The sequence below is a fragment of the Dendrobates tinctorius genome, unplaced genomic scaffold (assembly GCF_039654945.1).
Source record: "Dendrobates tinctorius isolate UK_male_01 unplaced genomic scaffold, ASM3965494v1 ptg000138l, whole genome shotgun sequence".
Lineage (NCBI taxonomy): Eukaryota > Metazoa > Chordata > Amphibia > Anura > Dendrobatidae > Dendrobates > Dendrobates tinctorius.
The window spans coordinates 7737856-7762199 of NW_027361806.1; the positions used below are offsets into that span (position 1 = coordinate 7737856).

At 42.0% G+C, this 24344-nt stretch overlaps 1 protein-coding gene across 8 annotated transcripts in view; it reads right to left on the reverse strand.

The window, feature by feature from the left end:
- The window catches only part of LOC141048683 (uncharacterized), an 80923-nt gene extending 69876 nt beyond the window's left edge, over window positions 1–11047 (reverse strand). For 5 of the 8 annotated variants that reach the window (XM_073544518.1, XM_073544520.1, XM_073544523.1 and 2 more), the window contains exon 1: window positions 10860–11046. The gene's annotated coding sequence lies outside the window, so the exon portion shown is untranslated. Of the gene's footprint in view, window positions 1–10859 lie in introns of all 8 variants that reach the window. The other 3 variants (XM_073544522.1, XM_073544524.1, XM_073544521.1) reach the window with 2 other exon arrangements.
- Window positions 11048–24344: the final 13297 nt, after the last annotated feature.

Below are 24344 nucleotides of genomic sequence, written 5' to 3' on the forward strand. Positions count from 1 at the left end.
TCCAAAAGGTAGGGGAGAAAACAAGGGGAACTGCTACCTTGGATCTAATCCTTATAAACAGGGAGGAAATGGTTGAGGAGGTAAAAGTGGCTGGAACCCTAGGAGGTAGCGACCATGCTATTTTAGAATTTTGGATAACTAGAGGCGGAAGACCTGTGAAGACTCAGACGTCAAGGTTAGATTTCAGAAAGGCAGATTTTAAGGGATTCAGAAAGATAATTGGAGGGATCCAATGGCTGGATATCCTTAAAGACAAAAATGTCCAGGAAGGATGGGAAATCTTGAAAAATGAAATTCTCAAAGCACAGTTGTTAACAATTCCGAAAAGAGGGAAGAATAGGAAGCATTTAAGGAAACCAGGATGGGTGAACACAGAACTTAAGCACATGCTAAAAAGGAAGAAAAAAATGTTTATAAAATGGAAAGAGGGAGGCATATCTAAAGAAGAATATAATGCTGTCTGCAAAATCTGCAGGGCACAAATCAGATTAGCTAAAGCTGAAAATGAATTGAGGCTTGCAAGAGATGTCAAAAACAATAATAAAGGATTTTGGGGATATGTCAAAAGTAAAAGAAAAGTCAAAGATGCTATAGGATTTTTACAGGATGAAAATGATGAAATGGTAAGACAGGATGTTGAGAAGGCTGAACTTTTAAATTCCTATTTTGCATCTGTTTTCTCTCAGAAAGGAATTGTAACACCAACTGTTATTCACTGTCCTATTAAGGGAATAGAAGAATCCAGGATATCTATAAACAGAAAGATAGTGAGGAAACACTTAGCTAACCTAAATGAATTCAAGTCTCCAGGTCCAGATGAATTACACCCCAGAGTACTGAAGGAGATAGCAGAAGAAATTTCTGAACCACTCTCCATAATCTTTGAAAATTCTTGGAGAACAGGAGAAGTGCCAGAAGACTGGAGAAGAGCTAATGTTGTTCCTATCTTCAAAAAGGGGAAGAAGGTGGACCCAGGCAACTATAGGCCGGTGAGTCTGACTTCTATACCAGGAAAGATCTTTGAACAAATTATTAAACAACATGTAAGTCAATACCTGGATAAGAATGAAGTGATCAAACAGAGTCAGCATGGGTTTGTAACTAATAAGTCATGTCAGACTAACTTAATTTCCTTCTATGACGGTATCACTGATTGGGTGGATCAAGGAAATGCTGTAGATATAGTATATCTTGACTTCAGCAAAGCATTTGACAAAGTCTCTCATACAATCCTTATTGAAAAAATGACTAAGTATGGAATGGACAAGGCAACTGTTAGGTGGATTCATAGCTGGCTTAGTGATCGGACCCAAAGAGTGGTCGTAAATGGCTGCACATCCAGTTGGAAGAATGTCTCAAGTGGGGTACCACAGGGCTCTGTCCTGGGCCCTGTATTGTTCAACATCTTTATCAACGATTTAGATGAAGGAATTGAGGGTAAACTGATTAAATTTGCTGATGACACAAAGCTAGGAGGGATAGCTAATACTAGAGAAGAGAGAGAGAGGATTCAAAAAGATTTAAATAAACTGGAGAAGTGGGCAGTAACTAACAGAATGGTTTTTAACAGGGAGAAATTCAAAGTACTACATCTGGGCAATAAAAATGAAAAAAGCATATATATAATGGGAGGAATAGGGCTAAGTGACAGCACATGTGAAAAAGACTTGGGTATACTAATAGATCACAGACTGAATATGAGTCAACAGTGTGATGCAGCAGCAAAAAAGGCAAATGCAGTTCTAGGATGTATTAACAGAAGCATACAGTCTAGATCACGTGAAGTCATTATTTCCCTCTACTCCTCTTTGGTCAGACCTCATCTGGAATATTGTGTCCAGTTTTGGGCACCACATTTTAAAAAAGACATCAACAAACTGGAGCAAGTTCAGAAAAGAGCGACCAGAATGGTGACCGGTCTGCAAACCCTGTCTTATGAGGAAAGGTTGCAGGATTTGGGAATGTTTAGTTTGCTAAAGAGAAGACTGAGAGGAGACTTAATTGCTGTCTACAAATATCTAAAGGGCTGTCACATTGTAGAAGGATCAACTTTATTCTCATTTGCACAAGGAAAGACTAGAAGCAATGGGATGAAACTGAATGGGAGGAGACACAGATTAGATATTAGAAAAAACTTTTTGACAGTTAGAGTGATCAATGAGTGGAACAGGCTGCCACGAGAAGTGGTGAGTTCTCCTTCAATGGAAGTCTTCAAACAGAGGCTGGACAGACATCTGACTGGGATGATTTAGCGAATCCTGCTTTGAGCAGGGGGTTGGACCAGATGGCCCAGGAGGTCCCTTCCAACTCTACGATTCTATGATTCTATGATTCTATGTGAGGAGCTGACGATTCCGGACGTCTGCAAGGTAAGGAATGACCATCCCCCCACAGTTCTGCCCTATATATCCCTCCCACTACTGGCCACTCCCTGCCAACTCACATTGCACAATAAGCCCCATAGCTCCAACCCACACCTTCCCCACAAGCACAAAGCACTACTGACCACTCCCTGCCAACTCACATTGCACCATAAGCCCCATAGCTCCAACCCACACCTTCCCCACAAACACAAAAGCACTACACCTTACCCTTCACTAACCCTCAGGCCTAGCATCCCTCCTTAGTCATGTGCGCCCTCCCTGTAGCCCCTTTGGGGCAGGCGTCCGGGCTTGCCTTTAGCTCGATATCCAACAAAGTTACAAAATCAATGCTGACCTTTTTCTTTTCAGTTGATGCCTACGGGAGTTTGGGGCTGTGATCAAAGCAACTTTTGGAATGTCGACTGAGGTGGCTAAAGTTTACAGTAACCGAACCATCTCAGTGATCATTGTACTGGAAATTCAAAAAGTCTTAAATATAGGACCCACTAAATGTGTCAAAGTTAGATATCTATGATACTTCATTTACTGTAGGATCTTTCCAAGTCCTACATTTGCTATTATTTTGGATAGTCAAGGAGGTTCACTTAAAGAATGACCGTGCTTGCTATTCCCCATGCATTCTGACTTATACATCCAATAAATGACTGAAGGGTAGATAAGTCTAGGGGGCAAGTGTGAATATTCTTCCCATGTCCTTGTGATCCATCCCTGGATCTTTGTTAGAGTCTGTAGAGCTGGTGTTGCCACACGAGGATTACATCAAACAGTGTCCTCAACATGTTACTTATCAGGGAATATATGCGACATAAAGGAGGAGGGAGTGAGTAACCACGGAAAGAAAAATAAATATATCATACAAATATAATTTTATTAGTACAAGAAAATAAAAAAAAGTATTAAAATTATGTTTGACAGTACACTAAAGAAAGTTCACGACAAACATATCAGAAAAGGGTTATCAAATAACTAATAGTGTCCTATTCTCTATCAAATGAGTATATACCTATAAGATACGTGCCTTAAGAAAGTCAAGGGTGAAACGTACGTCGAAGTCCTGGGGTCTTGATTCATGTATTGTCCTCCTCTCTTTGTGGTATGTCTTCTAACTGATATATTCAGTGCACTTAGATATTTATTACTCTATTTAGTATTGATGTATTAAAACTACCTTACATCTGCTGTATCTTATATATACAGTATATATACTCATTTTATAGAGTATATACTGTATATATAAGATACAGCAGATGTAAGGTAATTTTAATACATCAATACTAAATATAGAGAATACAGCACTATTACTTATTTGATACCCCTTTTCTGATACGATTGTCGTGAACTTTCTTTATTGTATTGCCCCACTATTCTAATATGTTTTATTTATATATTTTTCTTTTTGTAGTTAGTCACTCCCTCTTCCTTTGTGTTTTATATTATTATTCTATGTGAATACCTACCTAGTTTAATGACACATATGCTCGCTCATTTCGTGGTTGGAGATGAGTGAACGCGATCTTAAAAGTCCGGCGTTTGTCCTGGACAGTTACAGTCCGGTGCTAAACGCTGAACACAGACTTTCCCCCGACGTCCGTAGCAATGTTCAGAGTTCCTGGAGAAGTTCGGAGAGAGTGGAAGAATATTTTCTAGATCGAAAGCTTAGGTCCACTATGGTGTTCAAATTCTGGTTGAAGTAGTTCAGGTACAGTTCTGGTACCTGAACTTCTGAATAAAGTTCATGTCTGGTACCAGAACCCGATCTTCCACGGGTTTGCTCATCCCTAATCATGGTGTATTTCTTGTCAGGAAATATGTAGAACTTTATAATTGACAACTATTGATAAACTTGTTTTTCTTTTTTTACTGGAGATTCTACTGTATGTCTACAGGAAAAACATTGCAGACTTTTTTCCAATAATAGCGCCATACCTGCCCATGGCTTGTGCCTGGTATGAGACTAAGTTGTGCTAGCCACATCCAACTTTTCTTTTAATGCTCTATCTAGAAGGAATCTGCAATGTTTTTCTCATCCTTTACTATTTATGCACGTCCACGTTCTTTAATTGGTTTTGATTCACCCATTATTAGAATCATCAGGTAGATATAAGTGACATGTCGTCAGCATAGTGCATCATGGAGAACCAGTCTATCCCCGTGCTCTAATTTCTGGCTAATCCATCCTCTCAGGATTGCAGTCCAAAACCGGCTGATGGGATAATGACTCTTGCATTACATTATCATACATTTAAATGTTATGAATATTGAGCTGAACACTTAATATTCAGATCATCACGTATTGATGACCATGCCATGTAATCTGTAGTTTTCGTACAGTTTGACTCTATTCACATGCCGCGCTTCTGGACAATACAATATAAGCAAACCCGTAGTCGATGGGTAGGTGTAGTTTGTTTTTAGCATTGTGTTGCTTTTCATTTTTTACTAACTGGTTACTAGAAGATGCTTGAGAAATTTAAATCAGTTTTTTGGGGGTTTTGCATACAACAAAAATGGATTACAGACAAATGGTAGAAGTAACACACTGATCAAAAATGGATGAAAATCAGATTCAAGAAACCGAAAATGGTCCAATTTCAGGGAACAGGAAAAAAATGGATGCTTGACTCATCTTTAGGCCTGGTGAACATATGACAATTATGAGTCCTTATGGATTAGAGTTATTAAAGAGGTTGTCCACTACTTTTACGCTGATGGCCTATCCTTAGGATAGGTCATCAATATCTGATCGGCACCCGGCACTCCCGCCGATCACTTGTTATTGGTTGGCAGCGTCCGCTGGCTGGAAGTACTTACTTGGCAGCTGGTTATTTACTTTAGTGGATGAGGGTTGGTATTGCATATACGCCTCTTATTCAAAACAATAGGAGGTGTAGCACCCTGCAGCAGCCACTACAAGTAGACAGCCAGCTCCACAAGCAGGTACTTCGGGCCGGTGGCCTGTGTCGCCACCATCTATAACAGATAATCAGCGGGGGTGCCGGGTGTTGGACTTCGGCCGATCAGACATTGACGACGACCTTTCCTTGAGGATAGGCCATCAATGTAAAACTAGTGAACAACCTTTTTAAGTTTTGGCAAACTCAGATCAGCTCGAAATTACAGATAACAAGACTGCAAACATGACTTCAGTTTGAGCATGCTGAGGTGATACAGGAGGGCTACTTTTAAAGGACTTTACTAAGGATGAGGCAGATAACCCTGGAGTCCATGAACTTTGTGGTTACAAAGCAGAAACAAGTCTTTTCACACATAACTGAGACACTGAGCTTGGCCATGACTACAATAACGGGAACAGTCTGAAGGCTTGGTGGTTATCAAAATAGAAGGTACATAACTTTACAGTTACACTGCTAGGAGGCTCAAAGCTTGGTGCTTATACTACTAGAAAGCATCTAACTTGGTGATTATAGTACTAGAAGGCATCTACTTTGGTGTTTATACTACATTCATCTAACTTTGTAGTTATAGTACTAGAAGGCATCTAACCCAGTGGTTATAGTATTAGAAGGCATCTAAGTTGGTGGTTATAGTACAAGAAGGCATTTAACCTGGTGGTTATAGTATTAGAAGGCATCTAAGTTGGTGGTTATAGTACAAGAAGGCATTTAACCTGGTGGTTATAGTATTAGAAGGCATCTAACTTGGTGGTTATAGTACTAGAAAGCACCTTAGTGGAAATAGTACTAGACGGCATTTAACTTGGTGGTTATAGTACTAGAAGGCATCTAACACGGTGGTTATAGTATTAGAAGGCATCTAAGTTGGTGGTTATAGTACTAGGTTATATCAGTAATTCAGTTTAGAACACAGTTGATTCTCTAATTCTTTACCGTTCTCCCCATTAAGGACTCTGCTCATCTCACTATCTCCAGCTTAAAAATACCTGGAGACTTACCACAAAATGTGCCAACACCTAAAAATTGTGCCCAAATTACACGAATTAAAGGGCCATCACCCACAACATGTATTAATAACTCAGGTTGGCGAGTTAATTCACTAGACCAACTCAACAATACAGTTCAGGTCTTCTATAAAGGAGTCTGATGATGCTTTTCAGCTGTATAAAAAAAATCCTACAAAGAAGCCACGACTCTAGCCCATCCTGCCAACCCAAATATATAGTTGTCATATGCTGAAGTTACCATACTTTCTCTCTATTAAATTATTATTTTATAGGAATGTTCTTACTTGAATCATGACCTATCAATTATATATATATATAAAAAAATTTATGAAGGTGAGAGTTCAACTGTTGGGAAGTACCAACAATCTAACAATAGTGAGTAAACTCTCATCTACCATAAAGGTTTTTTTCGGTCACTTTTCAAAGAGTAGTCAAAGTTGCATCTTTAATGTGTAACATTACTTACACTTGGGCAGTTTTGAAAAATTTGAAAACCCTAATAAAAAACTAATTTCTTTGTTTTAGGCAGCTGTTCAGACATATTTTCGTATATCAATGCAGTCGCTGCTTGTTTGGGGTGCTGCCACCACATCCCTGCCATTGCACTTCCCACAGTCATTCACATGTGTTGTGGATTATTATTTTTTTTACCCTTCAGGTTATTGACAGATGAACAGCACATGGTCAAGTGTAGAATTTACGATTCTTTCAAAAAGCAGCAGGTCCTCCACACCAATTATTTCACTACCACCAACTATGACTGTTGTATGATGTTTCTACTGGAATTTGCTTTACACCAGACATTATGATATATTTTCAAGGGTTTTTTGTTGTCTTTAATTATATATAAAATTATTACAGCAGCTTCCATTTCCCACTTTGTCTGCAATTGGTTTCCTTTTGCTGCTTTGCATTAAATCACATTTTTCCCTGTCTCTTTTTGCATGTTTTGTCTACTTTTTTAGAATATTACTAGTGAGATAATGGATAAGTTTCAGTATTATTGATCCATATATTACATAATTTATACATCATGGCTTTCACTGTGCTTCTTTGGAGCCCTAGAGAAAAGTTATGATTACAGTCACTTTATGCAGTGGTATGTAAAAGTTTGGGCACCCCTGGTCAAAATTATTGCTATTGTGAACATTTAAGCAAGTCGAAGGTGAAATGATCAATAAAAGGCCTAAAGTTAAAGATGACAAATTTACTTTGTATTTTAGGCAAAAAATATATACTGTATATTTTCATATTCTACATTTTCAAATTACAAAAAGGAAACTGGGCAGGTGCAAAAGTTTAGGCACCCTGCATCGTTTACAGCTTGTAAAAACTTTTTATAACCAGACAAGAGTCTTTCAATTCTTGTTTGAGGATTTTCATCCGTTCTTCCTTGGAAAATTCTTCCAGTCCTGTCAGATTCCTGGATCATCTTGCATTCTCTGCTATTTTGAGGTTACAGATTTTCAATGATGTTAAGATCATGGGACTGTGAGGGCCATTGGAAAACCTTCAGCTTGCGCCTTTTGAGGTCGTCTACTGTGGATGTTGATGTGTATTTGGGATCATTATCCATTTGTAGAAGCCATCTTTTTCCTCTTTTCAACTTCAGTTTTTTACAGATGGTGTTATGTTTGCATCAAGAATTTGTCAAAGTTTCCTTCAATCCATTCTTCCCTCTACCCGAGAAATGTTTCCCGTGTCACTAGCTGCAACACAACCCCAAACCATGATTGATCAACCTCCATGCTTAATGATTGGTGAGATGCTCATTTCCTGAAATTCTGTGCCCTTTTTTCACCACACACACCTTTGGTCATTGTGGCCAAAGACTTCTATTTTAACCTCATCGGTTCACAGGACTTGGTTCCAAAATGCATCAGCTTGTTTAGATGTTCTTTTGCATACTTCTGACTCTGAATTTGATGGTAAGGACACAGGTTTTCATCTGATTACTCTGCTATGAAGACCATATTTGTGCAGGTGCCTCTGACCAGTAGAACAATGTACCACAACTGCAGAGTCTGCTAAATCATTACGAATGTTTTTTTGCAGTTAAGCCGTGTTTTTGAGTTGCCTCTCCAGCAATCCTGTGAGCAGCTCTCACTGAAATTTTGCTTGGTCTTCCAGACCTTATCTTGACTTTCACTATTCCTGATAACTGCCATTTCTTAATTACATTTAGAACTGAGGAAAGAGCAACTTGAAAACGCTTTCCTATTTTCTTATAGCCTCCTGCTTTGTGGTCCTCCACCATTTTCATTTTCAGAGTGCTAGGCAGCTGCCTAAAAGAACCCATGGCTGCTGTTTTTTGGCAAAAAGATATAGGAGGCTGGGTTTTTATAAAGCTTGGAAATTTGCATGACCTGGCCTTTCCTAACGATGATAGTGAACAAGCCTAACCATAACAGGCCAATTAAGGTCTGAAACAGTGGACAAAGTTATTTGAGCACACAAATCTCCCAAACCTTTGCATCGGCCTATTTTCATTTTTGTAATTTTAAAATGAAAAAAAATGACAGTTTTTTTGTGCTTAAAATACAAAGGAAATATGTCATCTTTAACTTCAGGTAGAGATAATTTCATCTTCAACTTCCTTAACTGTTCACAATAACAGTACTTTTGACCATGGGTGCCCAAACTTTTACATGCCATTGTAGTTATTTGTTGAAGGAAATGAATTAACAGTACATTTCGCTAAAACAATAGGGTACATCACTAGAGGTAGGCAGCCCATACAGCTGATGGTGGGCCCTTGAGGAGCACCAATCCCTAGCTAGATATCTCGTTTCCTGTGAACCTTAATAGAACAGTATTGGGGAATGGTTTTCAACAAGGGTTAAGCCCCCGTCTCACATAGCGAGATCGCTAGCGAGATTGCTGTTGCGTCACCGATTTTGTGACGCAACAGCGATCTCGCCTGCGATCTCGCTATGTGTGACACATAGCGGCGATCGGGCCACTGCTGCGATGTCGCTGATCGTGCTCAAATGTCCTGGGCCATTTTTTGATTGCTGGTGTCCCGCTGGCCAGCATGCATCGCTGTTTGACAGGGACAACGACGAATGACCTCAATACTACAGGTCTGAGAGACAGGGTCCCAACGACCGTTGTATCGTTCTGTATTGTTGCTGCGTCGCTGTTCAGATCTGACTGTTTGACATCTCACCAGCGACCTCGTAGCTACGCACCAGCGATCCCTACCAGGTCGCATCGTTGTCAGGATCGCTGGTGTGGGACGGTACCCTTAGGAAGGAGGATCACGTGTAATTTCATCTTACTAGATGGGTCATAACTGAAGAGCACGAAAAAGAACATAATCAGGAGCAATAATGTACGATTCTCCATAGACTTGATATTCTGTAACTCACTAAGCTCTTATTATGTTCTCCAATCACACCCTTCAGAATGAATAAGTGCTGCTCTGCAAGAAAGTCACTGATAATTCCACTAGTAACCTACATAGTTATCATCGTACTACCTGATGTCACCTTCACTAAGCGTACCGCTATACCATGACCGGTTACATATAGTGATCCCATGCAGTGATACAGAATGTTCTGTTGCATTTATAAGAATTCACCCAAGACGTGATGAGTTATGCAAATAAGGCTGAATCATTGCATAATGTAACGCTCTAATACTTCCTGAAAGATTTTGTGTTTCAATTCTTCACTGTAAGATCTCTGCTTCCCTTACGTTAATATGTAGATTATCGTTCACATCCAGAAGGTGAAATCCTTTTGATGTGTTTCTACAATTGTATCCAGCCTATGTCATTATTGTGTAGACAGAACACAATGGTAACAAATCTGTCAGCTATTAGAAGGATCACTTTTCATCTTTTAGGTGTAAACTACAAAGCAGCCATCAGAGTCAGCAGGCAGGGATTTTGCAAAGAGTGAAGAATTGAAACACAAAGTACATTAAAGATGGCAGGAAGAGAAAGAGGTAAAGGGAAAGTTAGCTAGTTGTCCATTGTCTTTTATAGGTTAAGTTGTGGGAGTGTGGAGTTTACAACAAATGCAAACCAAGTACTTGATGCCTAGAGGAGAAGCAAACTAGTCGACCTGTCCTGGCCAAGGTCTGAAGAGCAGAATAATGAAAATAATGATCTACATACACAATAGACTACAATCAGCCGAACCCCAGCAGGATAGTCAAACAGCCTAAAATGTATGAGGGCCTCATGACTTTTCCCCAACTAATAATGTTGGACGGGATAAGGATCAGGCAGTTTCATTATCAGATTTTTTTTGATATTGAGGTGATAGGCCGCTGCCAGAGCCGTTTGTCAGCAGCTTTCTCTTTTTTTCTCCAAATATTTATCTCTATTGGAGAATCAAGAGAGACATTTGTTGGCTGAATGAGAGCTCGGATAACGGCAGAAATATTTGTATGGCGAGCTCAAATCTTGGACCCTGATGGAGACTCTCGCCCATGACTACTTGTTACCCCTGGTTAGCTGCAAACCAACCACAAACCTTGCATGAGCGACGGCTTAAGCTGCACCATGTCATTGTCTTTGTGGTATCAGCCATTGTGGCACTCACCTGTCCTGTGTCCTCTTGCCCAGAATTATCCTCTCAGACCCAGCACAGCAGACTGACAGACATGGCTGATGGTAATGACTCTTATAGGCAGGTTCGGGAGAGATGCCACTGTGGAATGGTTGCACATTCTCCTTCAATGATAACACAAGGTAACTAGAAGGATGATAGACTCACAAGGAGCGCAGCATAACTGCTGGCAGAGGAATGTAAGGTATGATGTCTGACTCATGCACTATCACATACACTTGATCAGAAGGAACAATAATCTAAAGATGGGAGTGGTACTCTTCATCAGTCATTTCTTACTTATCTCTGTCTCTTGGAAAGACTGCCATTACAGTTGCGGCATGGGATGTCACCCAGCTTTCTTGAAGTCTTAGGTGGTAAATCTGCATTGTTATACATAAATACGGAAACAAGATATATATATATAACACTTTAAACTGAAAATATTTGCCTTTGGGTTCTTTTCGTTTCTTTTGGCTGACCAACCCTGTGGGGATATATTGTGATGGGAGAAGTATCGGTTGTTGTCATCAATATTTCTTACTGTTTTGAACTGTAATCTGGCTGTTGTGTATCTGGACTTTTCAAAAGTGTTTAATCCTTCAAGCTTGGTATATAAAATGACAGTGAACCATCTGGTCAGATTTCATGATGAGGCAGTGATAGCGGTCATAGCCCCTGATGAAATTAATTAATGGTCACAGTGTAGGGTTGTCAACTTGACGTTTTATTATTTCTGGACAGCTTATGAAAAAAATCACGGATGGACAATAGTTTTTATGTACACATTGGAAAACCATAATAAATCACTATTATTATAAGGGATACATGTCTACAGCCCGTAATTCTGATATGAAGATATCAGGTGCATTCACTGGAAACTGATAATTATAGTCCAAATAATCTGTATAAGTTTCTTCAGCTTCAAGGACGCCTCGTTTTTTTTACAGACAGGGCAAAAAATGCCTTATTTTTATGGACTATCCAGGAACATCTGGATGGTCGGCAACCCTGGTACGTAGGCACAATTCACAATGGTTACACCTCAGAGCTTGGTAGTTATACTACTATACCCGGAGCTTGTGGCTGCAGAGTATCATGGACAGTGTCTTACACTTTATTAGCAGGTAGTTCTTGCCAATAACAAACTCAGCCCTGCCATTCTGTGTTTCCAGGCAACTATCATGGCACACCTTGTACTGTCTCTCTATATAGGTCACACCTTGTTCCGAAAATACACTTTCTCTTCTTGCTGGTATCGTAATATTTGAGTGACATCTCTTTTTCAGTCTCAATCCATGGCGTTGCTGATCATAGTCACAGCTCTTCTCACTGTCTCAGACCACAGTCTGGAGCACTACCTTTGGTCATGCTCTCTCGTCACTAGAGATGTCAGGGTAAGCAGATGTCAACTGCTCTAAGTCAATTTAATAAATAATAATTATGTAAATCTGTATTTACTAGCAAGGACCTGGTCTTCATCAGTGATTTAATTACAAAGGAAATGTATTTATAAGAAAGGTTACAAGTAAAATGGATAGATAAAGATAAGCGAAAAAGAGGCATATTCGAAGACCCCTATGAATATGAGATGAAGAGAGATGTGACCTACTGGAAAATGGCGCATTATTTACAGTCATATGTTAAAGTTTGGGCACCCCTATTAATGTTAACCTTTTTTCTTTATAACAATTTTGGTTTTTGCAACAGCTATTTCAGTTTCATATATCTAATAACTGATGGACTCAGTTATATTTCTGGATTCAAATGAGGTTTATTGTACTAATATAAAATGTGCAATCTGCATTTAAACAAAATTTGACCGGTGCAAAAGTATGGGCACCTCAACATAAAAGTGACATTAATATTTCGTAGATCCTCCTTTTGCAAAAATAGCAGCCTCTAGTTATTTATATATGAGTTCCTGGATCCTGGATGAAGGTATTTGTGACCATTCCTGTTTAGAAAACAATTCCAGTTCAGTTAAGTTTGATGGTCGCCGAGCATGGACAGCCCGCTTCAAATCATCCCACAGATGTTCAATGATATTCAGGTCTGGGGACTGGGATGGCCATTCCAGAACATTGTAATTGTTCCTCTGCATGAATGCCTAAGTAGATTTGGAGCGGTGTTTTGGATCATTGTCTTGCTGAAATATCCATCCCCTGCGTAACTTCAACTTCGTCACTGATTCTTGCACATTATTGTCAAGAATCTGCTGATACTGATAATGATTTTTCCAGAAAAAAGAGACTTCCTGTTTCTCCATAGAGCAGTGAAAAGAGAAGAATTAGCTGGGTAGAAAGGCAAAATGACCAATTGTAAGTACACAGTGCTATATAGTATGATGATTGCAATATATTAAGAGGATAAAAACTTCTTTAAAGACAGATACAAAGTAATCACAATTAGATTATTAGGCCAGATTCATACATTGCTCTAGGATTGCCAACTTGACTTTTTATTTTTTTAACAGCTAAATAAAGAGTCACAGACAGGCAATATTTTTACGGACACATTCGAAAACTATAATAAAAATTATGAATATAAGTGATAATGTCCACAACCCATAATTCTGATATGAAGACATAAGCTAGGGCAGCATGAGGACTCAGTGGTTAGCATTTTTGCCTTGCAGCGCTGGAGTCCTGGATTAGAATCCCACCAGGAACAACATCTGCAAGGAGTTTGTATGTTCTCCCCATGCTTGCGTGGGTTTCCTCCAGGTACTCCGTTTTCCTTCCACACTCCAGAGACATACTGATACGGAATGTACGCGTAGATTGTGAGCCCTAATGGGGACAGCGATGACAATGTCTATAGAATATAATGGCTCTATATAAATGAGTAAAACACATAAATAAGCTGCATTCACTGTAGACTGTAAAATAATGATAACTACAGTAAAAAAAAACTGTATAAGTTTCTTCAGCTTATTTTTCCAGACTGTCCTGGAATTTCCAGACAGTTGGTGACCCTGAATAGATCGAAAATTTGCGGTTTGAGTAAAGACTGCAATATCCAGATCGGCTTCAGGCCTACTTACCCAAAGTCAAAAGCTTCAGATATGTCTATACAACTACTGAGTTTGGTCAAGAGACCCGAGTACCCAGACCATGAATGTCCGCAGTGTGACTGCAGCCCTGCATTTGTTACAGATAGCGATCGGAGGGGTTCCAGAAATATCAGCTGTTCAACTGGTTGTCCTCTACTTTAGCACTGATGACCTAGCCTTAGGATCTGGACAACACCGTACCACCCACAGACCAATGGCATGTGTGAGAAGATGAACCAGGTAGTGATTGACCTACTGAAGATCTTGCCTTTGGAGGAGAGGAATCTGTGGTCATACAAGTTACAGAATTCCTGGAACACTTCTGCCTCAAAGGCGGGACCTTGATCTGTAAGCACTTGCTCAGGGTATCCATGTGGTCTACAGAAGTGCTGTTGGAATGCTCTGGCTGCAGTCCTGGCTGTTTGATCCTTGACAGGCACAACTACAAGGAATCTTGAGTAGTGATCCACGATGGTAAGAGCATAGATGTAGCCTGAGCGGCTTGGGACCAGCTTCACATGGTCCAGGGCGACCAACTCAAGTGGCTGTTTGGTTATTATTGGCTGTAGAGGAGCTCTCTGGCTGTTTTGATCCTTTCTGCGCAGGTTACATTGTCCACACTCCCGGCACCACTTTTCAATGGCTTTCCTCATACCAGCCCAGTAGAATCTCTCCCTGTTATGATGAGTCACCGCAGGAGGAAAAACCAAAATACCAGCTAAGTCCAGAAAAACCAGAGAGGTTGGCAGCTATCGGATTGCAGACCCCTGAACCTATCCACAACAACTAGCAGTAGCAGTGGGGGGTTCCTACGGTGCCCTAGACCCCTCGATCACAGCCGGAGAACTATATAGCCTAAAGACAGAAAGGGGAAAAACTAAACTGACTCATTCTCACTAAATACATCATAAAAGTCCGCCAAATAATCAGGAACATCATGCGACTGAGGAGAGGTGGAAAACACCGGAGCCTCACTAAAGGCACACCGACAACCCCAACTCACCACAGACACAGATTTCCAATCCAAAACTGGATTATGAATTTGCAACCAGGGAAACCCCAGAACAATGGTATCATGCAGATTATGCAACACCAAAAATCTGCAATTTTCTTGATGGTCTGGGGCGACCCGCATTACCACCTGGGTCCAAAACTGAGGTTTATTTTTTGCCAAAGGAGTAGCATCAATCCCCCTCAAAGGGATAGGCGTCCGCAGAGGTGTCATCGGAAATACACAACGTTTAGCAAAATCCAAGTCCATTAGGTTTAGAGCTGCTCCCGAATCCACAAAAGCCTTGGAGGAAAATGTGGACAGGGAGCAGATCAGAATAATAGCCAGAAGAAACTTAGGTTGAACACCACCAACAGAAAACGTGTGTGCAAAGCGTTTCTCTCGTTTAGGACAGACAGAAATAATATGCGAGGCATCTCCACAGAAAAAACACAACTTATTACGCCTTCTGAACTCCTGACGCTGCTCTCTGGACAAAACTCTATCACATTGCATAGGTTCAGACATTTGTTCAACAAGTGGCAACACTTCTCGTGCAGTTTTGCGTTTGCGCAAATGCCGATCAATCTGAATGGCTAATGACATAGAATCGTCAAGACCAGAGGGAACAGGAAATCCCACCATAGTATCTTTTACGGCTTCTGACAAACCCTTCCGAAAGAGAGCAGCCAGGGCATTATCATTCCAGGTAGTAAGCACCGCCCACTTTCGGAATTTTTGACAGTACGATTCTGCAGAATCTTGACCCTGGTTCAATGCCAGCAGGGTCTTTTCAGCCTGATCAATGGTATTAGGTTCGTCATACAACAACCCCAAGGCTTGAAAAAATGCATTCACATTATTCAGAATAGGATCATCAGGTTTCAAAGAAAACGCCCAATCCTGGGGATCGCCGCGCAGCAAAGAGATGACAATTTTAACCTGCTGCGCGGAGTTCCCCGATGAGTTAGGCTTCAAGGCAAAAAATATTTTACAATTATTCTTGAAATTCAAGAATTTAGACCGATCCCCCAAAAATACATCAGGAGAAGGAATCTTTGGTTCAGCAGCATGTGAATGAGCAAGATAGGCGGAAATTCCCCGCACTTCAGCAGCGAGCTGCTCCACACGATCAGACAATTGCTTCATCTCCATTGAGAGAAAAATTCCCCCTACGGCCTCAGAGATATAGAGGAAAAAATATGCACACAAAAAAAAAAAAAAATTCTGACACTTTTCTTTTTTTTTTTTTTACAATTCTCTCCTGCTATTGAGTACCCTAGGATCTGCGGTATGGCTGGTGATTCTGTTATGATGAGTCACCGCAGGAGGAATAGCAGCTAAGTCCAGAAAAACCAGAGAGGTTGGCAGCTATCGGATTGCAGACCCCTGAACCTATCCACAACAACTAGCAGTAGCCGTGGGGGGTTCCTACGGTGCCCTAGACCCCTCGATCACAGCCGGAGAACTATATAGCCTAAAGACAGAAAGGGGAAAACTAAACTGCCCCAGAGCAGACCCCAAAGCAATAGGCAGCCCCCAACATAAAATGACGGTTAAGCAAGATGAAAACACTAACACAGATAGAAAGATAGGTTGAGCAAATGATGGGGCCCAAGCTAACTACATAGGACAGGATAGGAAAGCTGCTGTCTGCCATCCGCAAAAACCCTATCAAAATGAGTCAACCGACTGATAGGAAAAACAGGCCCTGAAGTCGCTAGGCTTCAAAAATGTTGTGAAGAAGAAACGGAGAGTGGTGGTCATGGGGGATTCCCTGTTGAGAGGAACAGAGGCCGCTATCTGCAGACCGGATATAACTTCAAGAGAAATGTGCTGTCTTCCAGGTGCAAAAATTAAAGATGTGTCTGACAGGATATCAGGACTCTTCAGACCTACAGATGACTACCCATTCCTGCTACTACATGTGGGGACAAATTACACCGCAAGAAACAACCTGGAAACCATCTGCAGAGACTTTGAAGACTTAGGCAAGAAAGTGAAAGAACTGGGAGCGCAGGTGGTCTTCTCTTCCATCCTCCCAGTGGATGGCCATGGAACAAGGAGGTGGAATAAGATTCTGCAGGTGAACAACTGGCTACGTCGATGGTGCCGTCAGCAACGATTTGGATTTCTGGATCACGGAGTGAACTACTTATACGATGGACTACTTGCTAGAGATGGGGTGCACCTTACGAAGACTGGAAAGCAGGTATTTGGAAGTCGCCTTGCTACACTTGTAAGGAGAGCTTTAAACTAGAACAACATGGGAAGGGAAGCAAAAGACCAGAAAAAGCCATACACCTGACAAATGCTATTGAGAACTCTGCTATTAGAAGTGGAAAGGAAGAACAAAGACGAAAGAATCTAATTAATAAAAATATTGGAGAAAGAGAAACCATTCACAAACTAAAATGTTTCTATACTAATGCACAAAGCATGGGCAACAAATAAGGAGAATTGGAACTACTAACACAGGAAAAGAAATATTATATCATTGGAATCACTGAAACTTGATGGGACAATACACATGATTGGAATACAAGACTAGAAGGATACAACTTATTTGCAAGAAACAGACTTGATAAACGAGGAGGGGGTGTCGCATTGTATGTTAGAAATGCGTATATCTGCACAGAGATTGAAGCTTCAGAGACTGGGAGTTCTGTGGAAACTGTTTGGGTAAGAATACAAGGACAGAACAATGGAAAGGACACCATTGTAGGCATTTACTACAGGCCGCCTGTGCAAGCTGAAGATATGGATGAACTCTTTATGCATCAAATGGCCAAGTTCTCCAAAAAATATGACATAGTTGTCATGGGAGATTTCAACTATCCAGACATTTGTTGGGAATCTCTCTCAGGCAAAACTAACAGGTCAAGGAAATTCTTATCCTCTCTTGCTGACAACTTTATCTTCCAAAAGGTAAAGGAGAAAACAAGGGGAACTGCTACCTTGGATCTAATCCTTATAAACAGGGAGGAAATGGTTGAGGAGGTAAAAGTGGCTGGGACCCTAGGAGGTAGCGACCATGCTATTTTAGAATTTTGGATAACTAGAGGCGGAAGACCTGTGAAGACTCAGACGTCAAGGTTAGATTTCAGAAAGGCAGATTTTAAGGGATTCAGAAAGAGAATTGGAGGGATCCAATGGCTGGATATCCTTAAAGACAAAAATGTCCAGGAAGGATGGGAAATTTTGAAAAATGAAATTCTCAAAGCACAGTTGTTAACAATTCCGAAAAGAGGGAAGAATAGGAAGCATTTAAGGAAACCAGGATGGATGAACACAGAACTTAAGCACATGCTAAAAAGGAAGAAAAAAATGTTTATAAAATGGAAAGAGGGAGGCATATCTAAAGAAGAATATAATGCTGTCTGCAGAACCTGCAGGGCACAAATCAGATTAGCTAAAGCTGAAAATGAATTGAGGCTTGCAAGAGATGTCAAAAGCAATAATGAAGGATTTTGGGGATATGTCAAAAGTAAAAGAAAAGTCAAAGATGCTATAGGATTTTTACAGGATGAAAATGATGAAATGGTAAGACAGGATGTTGAGAAGGCTGAACTTTTAAATTCCTATTTTGCATCTGTTTTCTCTCAGAAAGGAAATGTAACATCAACTGTTATTCACTGTCCTATTAAGGGAATAGAAGAATCCAGGATATCTATAAACAGAAAGATAGTGAGGAAACACTTAGCTAACCTAAATGAATTCAAGTCTCCAGGTCCAGATGAATTACACCCCAGAGTACTGAAGGAGATAGCAGAAGAAATTTCTGAACCACTCTCCATAATCTTTGAAAATTCTTGGAGAACAGGAGAAGTGCCAGAAGACTGGAGAAGAGCAAATGTTGTTCCTATCTTCAAAAAGGGGAAGAAGGTGGACCCAGGCAACTATAGGCCGGTGAGTCTGACTTCTATACCAGGAAAGATCTTTGAACAAATTATTAAACAACATGTATGTCAATACCTGGATAAGAATGAAGTGATTAAACAGAGTCAGCATGGGTTTGTAACTAATAAGTCATGTCAGACTAATTTAATTTCCTTCTATGACGGTATTACTGATTGGGTGGATCAAGGAAATGCTGTAGATATAGTATATCTTGACTTCAGCAAAGCATTTGACAAAGTCTCTCATACAATCCTTATTGAAAAAATGACTAAGTATGGAATGGACAAGGCAACTGTTAGGTGGATTCATAACTGGCTTAGTGATCGGACCCAAAGAGTGGTCGTAAATGGCTGCACATCCAGTTGGAAGAATGTCTCAAGTGGGGTACCACAGGGCTCTGTCCTGGGCCCTGTATTGTTCAACATCTTTATCAACGATTTAGATGAAGGAATTGAGGGTAAACTGATTAAATTTGCTGATGACACAAAGCTAGGAGGGATAGCTAATACTAGAGAAGAGAGAGAGAGGATTCAAAAAGATATAAATAAACTGGAGAAGTGGGCAGCAACTAACAGAATGGTTTTTAACAGGGAGAAATGCAAAGTACTACATCTGGGCAATAAAAATGAAAAAAGCATATATAGAATGGGAGGAATAGGGCTAAGTGACAGCACATGTGAAAAAGACTTGGGTATACTAATAGATCACAGACTGAATATGAGTCAACAGTGTGATGCAGCAGCAAAAAAGGCAAATGCAATTCTAGGATGTATTAACAGAAGCATACAGTCTAGATCACGTGAAGTAATTATTTCCCTCTACTCCTCTTTGGTCAGACCTCATCTGGAATATTGTGTCCAATTTTGGGCACCACATTTTAAAAAAGACATCAACAAACTGGAGCAAGTTCAGAAAAGAGCGACCAGAATGGTGACCGGTCTGCAAACCCTGTATTATGAGGAAAGGTTGCAGGATTTGGGAATGTTTAGTTTGCAAAAGAGAAGACTGAGAGGAGACTTAATAGCTGTCTACAAATATCTAAAGGGCTGTCACATTGTAGAAGGATCAACTTTATTCTCATTTGCACAAGGAAAGACTAGAAGCAATGGGATGAAGCTGAATGGGAGGAGACACAGATTAGATGTTAGAAAAAACTTTTTGACAGTTAGAGTGATCAATGAGTGGAACAGGCTGCCACGAGAAGTGGTGAGTTCTCCTTCAATGGAAGTCTTCAAACAGAGGCTGGACAGACATCTAACTGGGATGATTTAGCGAATCCTGCTTTGAGCAGGGGGTTGGACCAGATGGCCCAGGAGGTCCCTTCCAACTCCACGATTCTATGATTCTATGATTCTATGACTATATCAGCACTCAGGTATATTCTGAAGACAGAGCAAAATATCAACAGATCAGAGACAAAAATGGAATTCAGCTCACCCCAGCCGGGGATGGCAGAACTCCCAAAAAACAAGGCAAAGCAAGAACAAAACTGAAGAGTACAAAGCAGAGCAGAAAAACTTAGCTTTGAGATGCAGGAATCAGACTGGTCTCCAAGAATCCAGCAGGAAAATCACCAGCCAGGAAGACAGGCGTCGGCAGCCTTATATCCAGTCCTCAATTCCAGCCACCCAGTCATCATCTAGCTGCCCAGGTGTTTGGTAATCAGTCTCACTACCTTCCTTCACTAGAGGAGGGAGTTCATCAGACCTCAATAGTGAAGGGAAAAATGAACTCACAGCATCTCCCAGAGCAATGCTTCCAACTTCTTCCATCTGCTGTGGCCAGCTCCATTGTGGTATGCTTCCAAGACCATTGATTCCTCTCTCTTTGGGACTACTACCTGCTAGACCAGCTCATGAGTGCAGGCATTAATACTCCTCCGACCCAGCTTTCCTTCATAAATGAACAGCTGACCTATTTCCTTCCACAACTGCTGGGTTTCTTCAGGAGCATCCGACTCTGGGCGTGAGTCAGCTTGTGACAGTAACTCCTTCACCAGGTGGACTGCGGGGTCATTATCCTGAGTTTCTGCCCAGTCATGATGGGGCAAGGGATTTAGGGTGACCTCTTTCAAGCCAGACCATCTGTTTCTCACTCCTTGAGCACGTTGGGCCGCAAGTGGCCTGTGGAAGGGAGGCAACTCTTATTTCCTCAAGAGCCTCAGGGTCTTCTCCTGCATCTGGCAGATTAGGCATTCTGGACAGCACATCAGCATTGGCATTCTTGTGCCCTGCTCGGTACTTGATGGTGAATTCATAGTTAGACAGCCGAGTCATCCATCGCTGCCCCAGTGCACCTAGTTTTGCAGTTTCCAAGTGAGTCAACGGGTTGTTGTCCATGAAGATGGTAAACTTGGCTGAAGCTAGGTAATGCTTACATCTTTCAGTCACAGCCCAGACTATGGCGAGGAACTCCAGCTTGAAGGAACTGTAGTTGTCAGGGTTCCTTTCAGTGGGACGAAGCTTCCTGCTGGCGTAGGAGATCACTCTTTGCCATTCTGTACCTGTGACAGTACTGCTCCCAGTCCCACGTTGCTGGCATCAGTATACAACACAAATGGTTTGTCATAATCTGGGTAGGCCAGAACTTCATCTCCTGTGAGAGCCATCTTCAGTCGGGTGAAGGACCTCTCCAGTTCCTCATTCTATTCAAATGTGGAATTCTTCTGTTTGGCTTTCTTGGATTGCCCCACCAGAAGATTTTGCATAGGGGTGGCTATTTCAGTGAAGCCTTTGATGAATCTTCGGTAGTAGCCTACCAGTCCGAGGAATTGGCGTACTTCATGGAGGTTACTGGGCTTTGGCCAGTCCCAGATGACTTTGTCAGGATCTGGTTCCACACCTTCTGCACTCACTACATGACCAAGGTACTGTACCTTGGGCTTCAGGAGGTGGCATTTGGAAGGCTTCACTTTCAGGCCAAAGTTGGACAAGGCTTCAAACACTTCAGCCAGGTGCTCCAGATGGTCTTCATAGGTCTTGGAGAAAACAATGACATCATCAAGGTACAAGAGGACTGTCTTAAAGTTCATGTGTCCCAGGCAGCACTCCATCAGCCGTTGAAATGTTCCTGGGGCAGTGCAGAGCCCGAATGGCATATAGTTGAACTCACAGAGACCCATTGGTGTGGTAAATGCTGTTTTCTCCTTGTCTGCCTCTGCCACGGGAACCTGCCAATACCCACTAGTGAGATCTAAGGTGGAAAAGTAGTTAGCAGTTTTAAGCGCAGCTAATGACTCCTCAATCCTAGGTAATGGGTAGGCATCTTTATGTGTAATGCTGTTAATTTTCCTGTAATCAACACATATTCTCATGGTACCATCCTTTTTCTTTACAAAAACGATGGGAGCTGCCCATGGGCTACAACTGTCTCTGATAACCCATGCTTCCTTCATCTCTCTCAGCATACCTTTAGCACATTGGTATTCTGTTGGGGGTATAGGCCGGTATCTTTCTTTTATGGGTGGATGATCTCCAGTGGGGATATGATGTTGAACCCTTTTGCCTTCCTGAAATCTAGGGGGTGTTTACTGAATACCCGCTCATACTCCTGGGTCACCCTGTAAACCCCATTTTTTTGGTATGAAGGTGTAGAGTCAGTCCCCACCTGCAGTTGCTGGCACCACTCCTCCAGCTGCTTTACAGAGCCATTGTCCTCCACCTGGTCGGAAGAGACCAAGGGCTCTGCTGCCTGCATTGCATTATTACTGACAGTGAGCAGCTTAGCAACTGTGGCATACCGAGGTATTGTGGCCTCTTCCTCCCCACAATTCAAAAGGCGTACAGGTACTCTCCCTTTTCATACATCAACCACCCCTCTGGCTGTCAGGACAGTGGGCCTGCTATCAGAGTATACTGGTTCTACAAATGCCTGGTAATCCTTTCCTCTGAGACCTATAGCTGCCCGACACCAAATCAACATTTCACATCTGGGGGGTATTGCAATGGGAAAAGCATCACTCACTCTGACACTGCCAATTTCTCCACCAGAGATCTACCTGCTGTCTTTGCATCAGGGCCTTGATCTCCTTCTGCAGGACTCGTTGTTCACTGGAACCAGCAGTCTCAGCCACCTGTTGCAACAAGACAATAACCTCGGAAAGACAATTTTCAATTACATTTGTACCAAGAGTCATCATGGGATTACATTCTCGTCGATCAATATCCACTACTATCAGACCTTGAGATTTCAACTCCACCCTCCCCACTTTAACAGTAATTTCTTTACATCCCACTTGTGGTAAAGACTGACCATTACTGGCAACTACTGTTAGTTCATCACTGGGGCCACGGGTGAGCTCAGAGTCAGCCCAATACCGCTTGTAGAGGATATAGGGCATAGTGGTCACCTGGGAGCCAGTGTCCAGCAAAGCGTTCATAGGGATGCCGTCAATCACCACTGGAAGGATCGGTCTCCCTCCAACATACTTGGCTCGCCAGTTCCTTGGGCCTTGTGGTCCTACTCCTGGGGGTTGGCCCTCTGCCCCAGGGGTTACTCGTTTAAAGGACAGAATCTTGCAAGATGACGACAGATGGGACGTCCGTCCTGGTCATAGCGGTCGTTGTTCCTCCCTCGGAGTGGCGGGGTTCTCCTTTTCCGGAGCCACGGAACATCCTCTGGACTGGAAGCAAGCTGGATCTTCTCCTTGGAGGACACCTGCAGGGACTGCACGGTTTTAGTAAGTGCAGCCATACCTTTGGTCAACTCCTGGACTTGAAGACGCAGTTCTTCAGTTGGATCTTTATCCAGAGTCTGTGCATCAGCCTCCACTGGGATGGAAGGGAAAGATGTTGCTTCCTGGTGGTAGGTGATCGCCGGGCGCCTAGGGGGCGCTGAACGGTTGACAGTTGGTTCCTGCAGTACCCGATTAGCCCTGTCCTTGAAATCAGCAAAGTCCAGGTCAGAGTCTTGTAGGGTTATGATGCGCAGCTGTGCTCTGTGGGTACTGGATAGGAGTCCTTCAATGAACTGCTCCTTTAACAGTTTGTCTTCCTCTTTCACACTGTCAGGATCAATTTGCTTGATGGCTCGCAGCGCCTCCTGCAGGTTAAGAGCATAGTCTCTTATACTGTCCTGCACTTTCTGTTTACATCCAAAGAACCTCATCTTGATTTCAGCTGTGGTGCGAGTATCAAAGGTGTTTTTTAGCTTGGCCAAAACCTTTTTAACAGTCTCTTTATCAGTGGCCTGCCAGGCTTTTACTTCTCTCTGTGCTGCACCTGTTAGCTGCCCAATCAGGATGTTCACCTTCTGGCTTTCAGATAGAGGATACACCTCAAACAAACTGCACAGTCTCTCTTTAAATTCACTCAGGGTATGTGACTCACCCGAGTACTGCGGTAGCCAGGCCGCTCCCGGTATGTAGGGCATGGACAGCGGCATTATGGGGACCGCTGCGGTGGGCACTACTTCTCGTGGCGCTGAGGGGTTTGCGGGAGCGCCCGCCGCTGCATTGGCGTTGTCCTCAGACATTTTCTCTCCCCCCTAGTTAACGTGAGCCAGGCCGCGGGGTTGCGCTGGCTTACTGGATGCC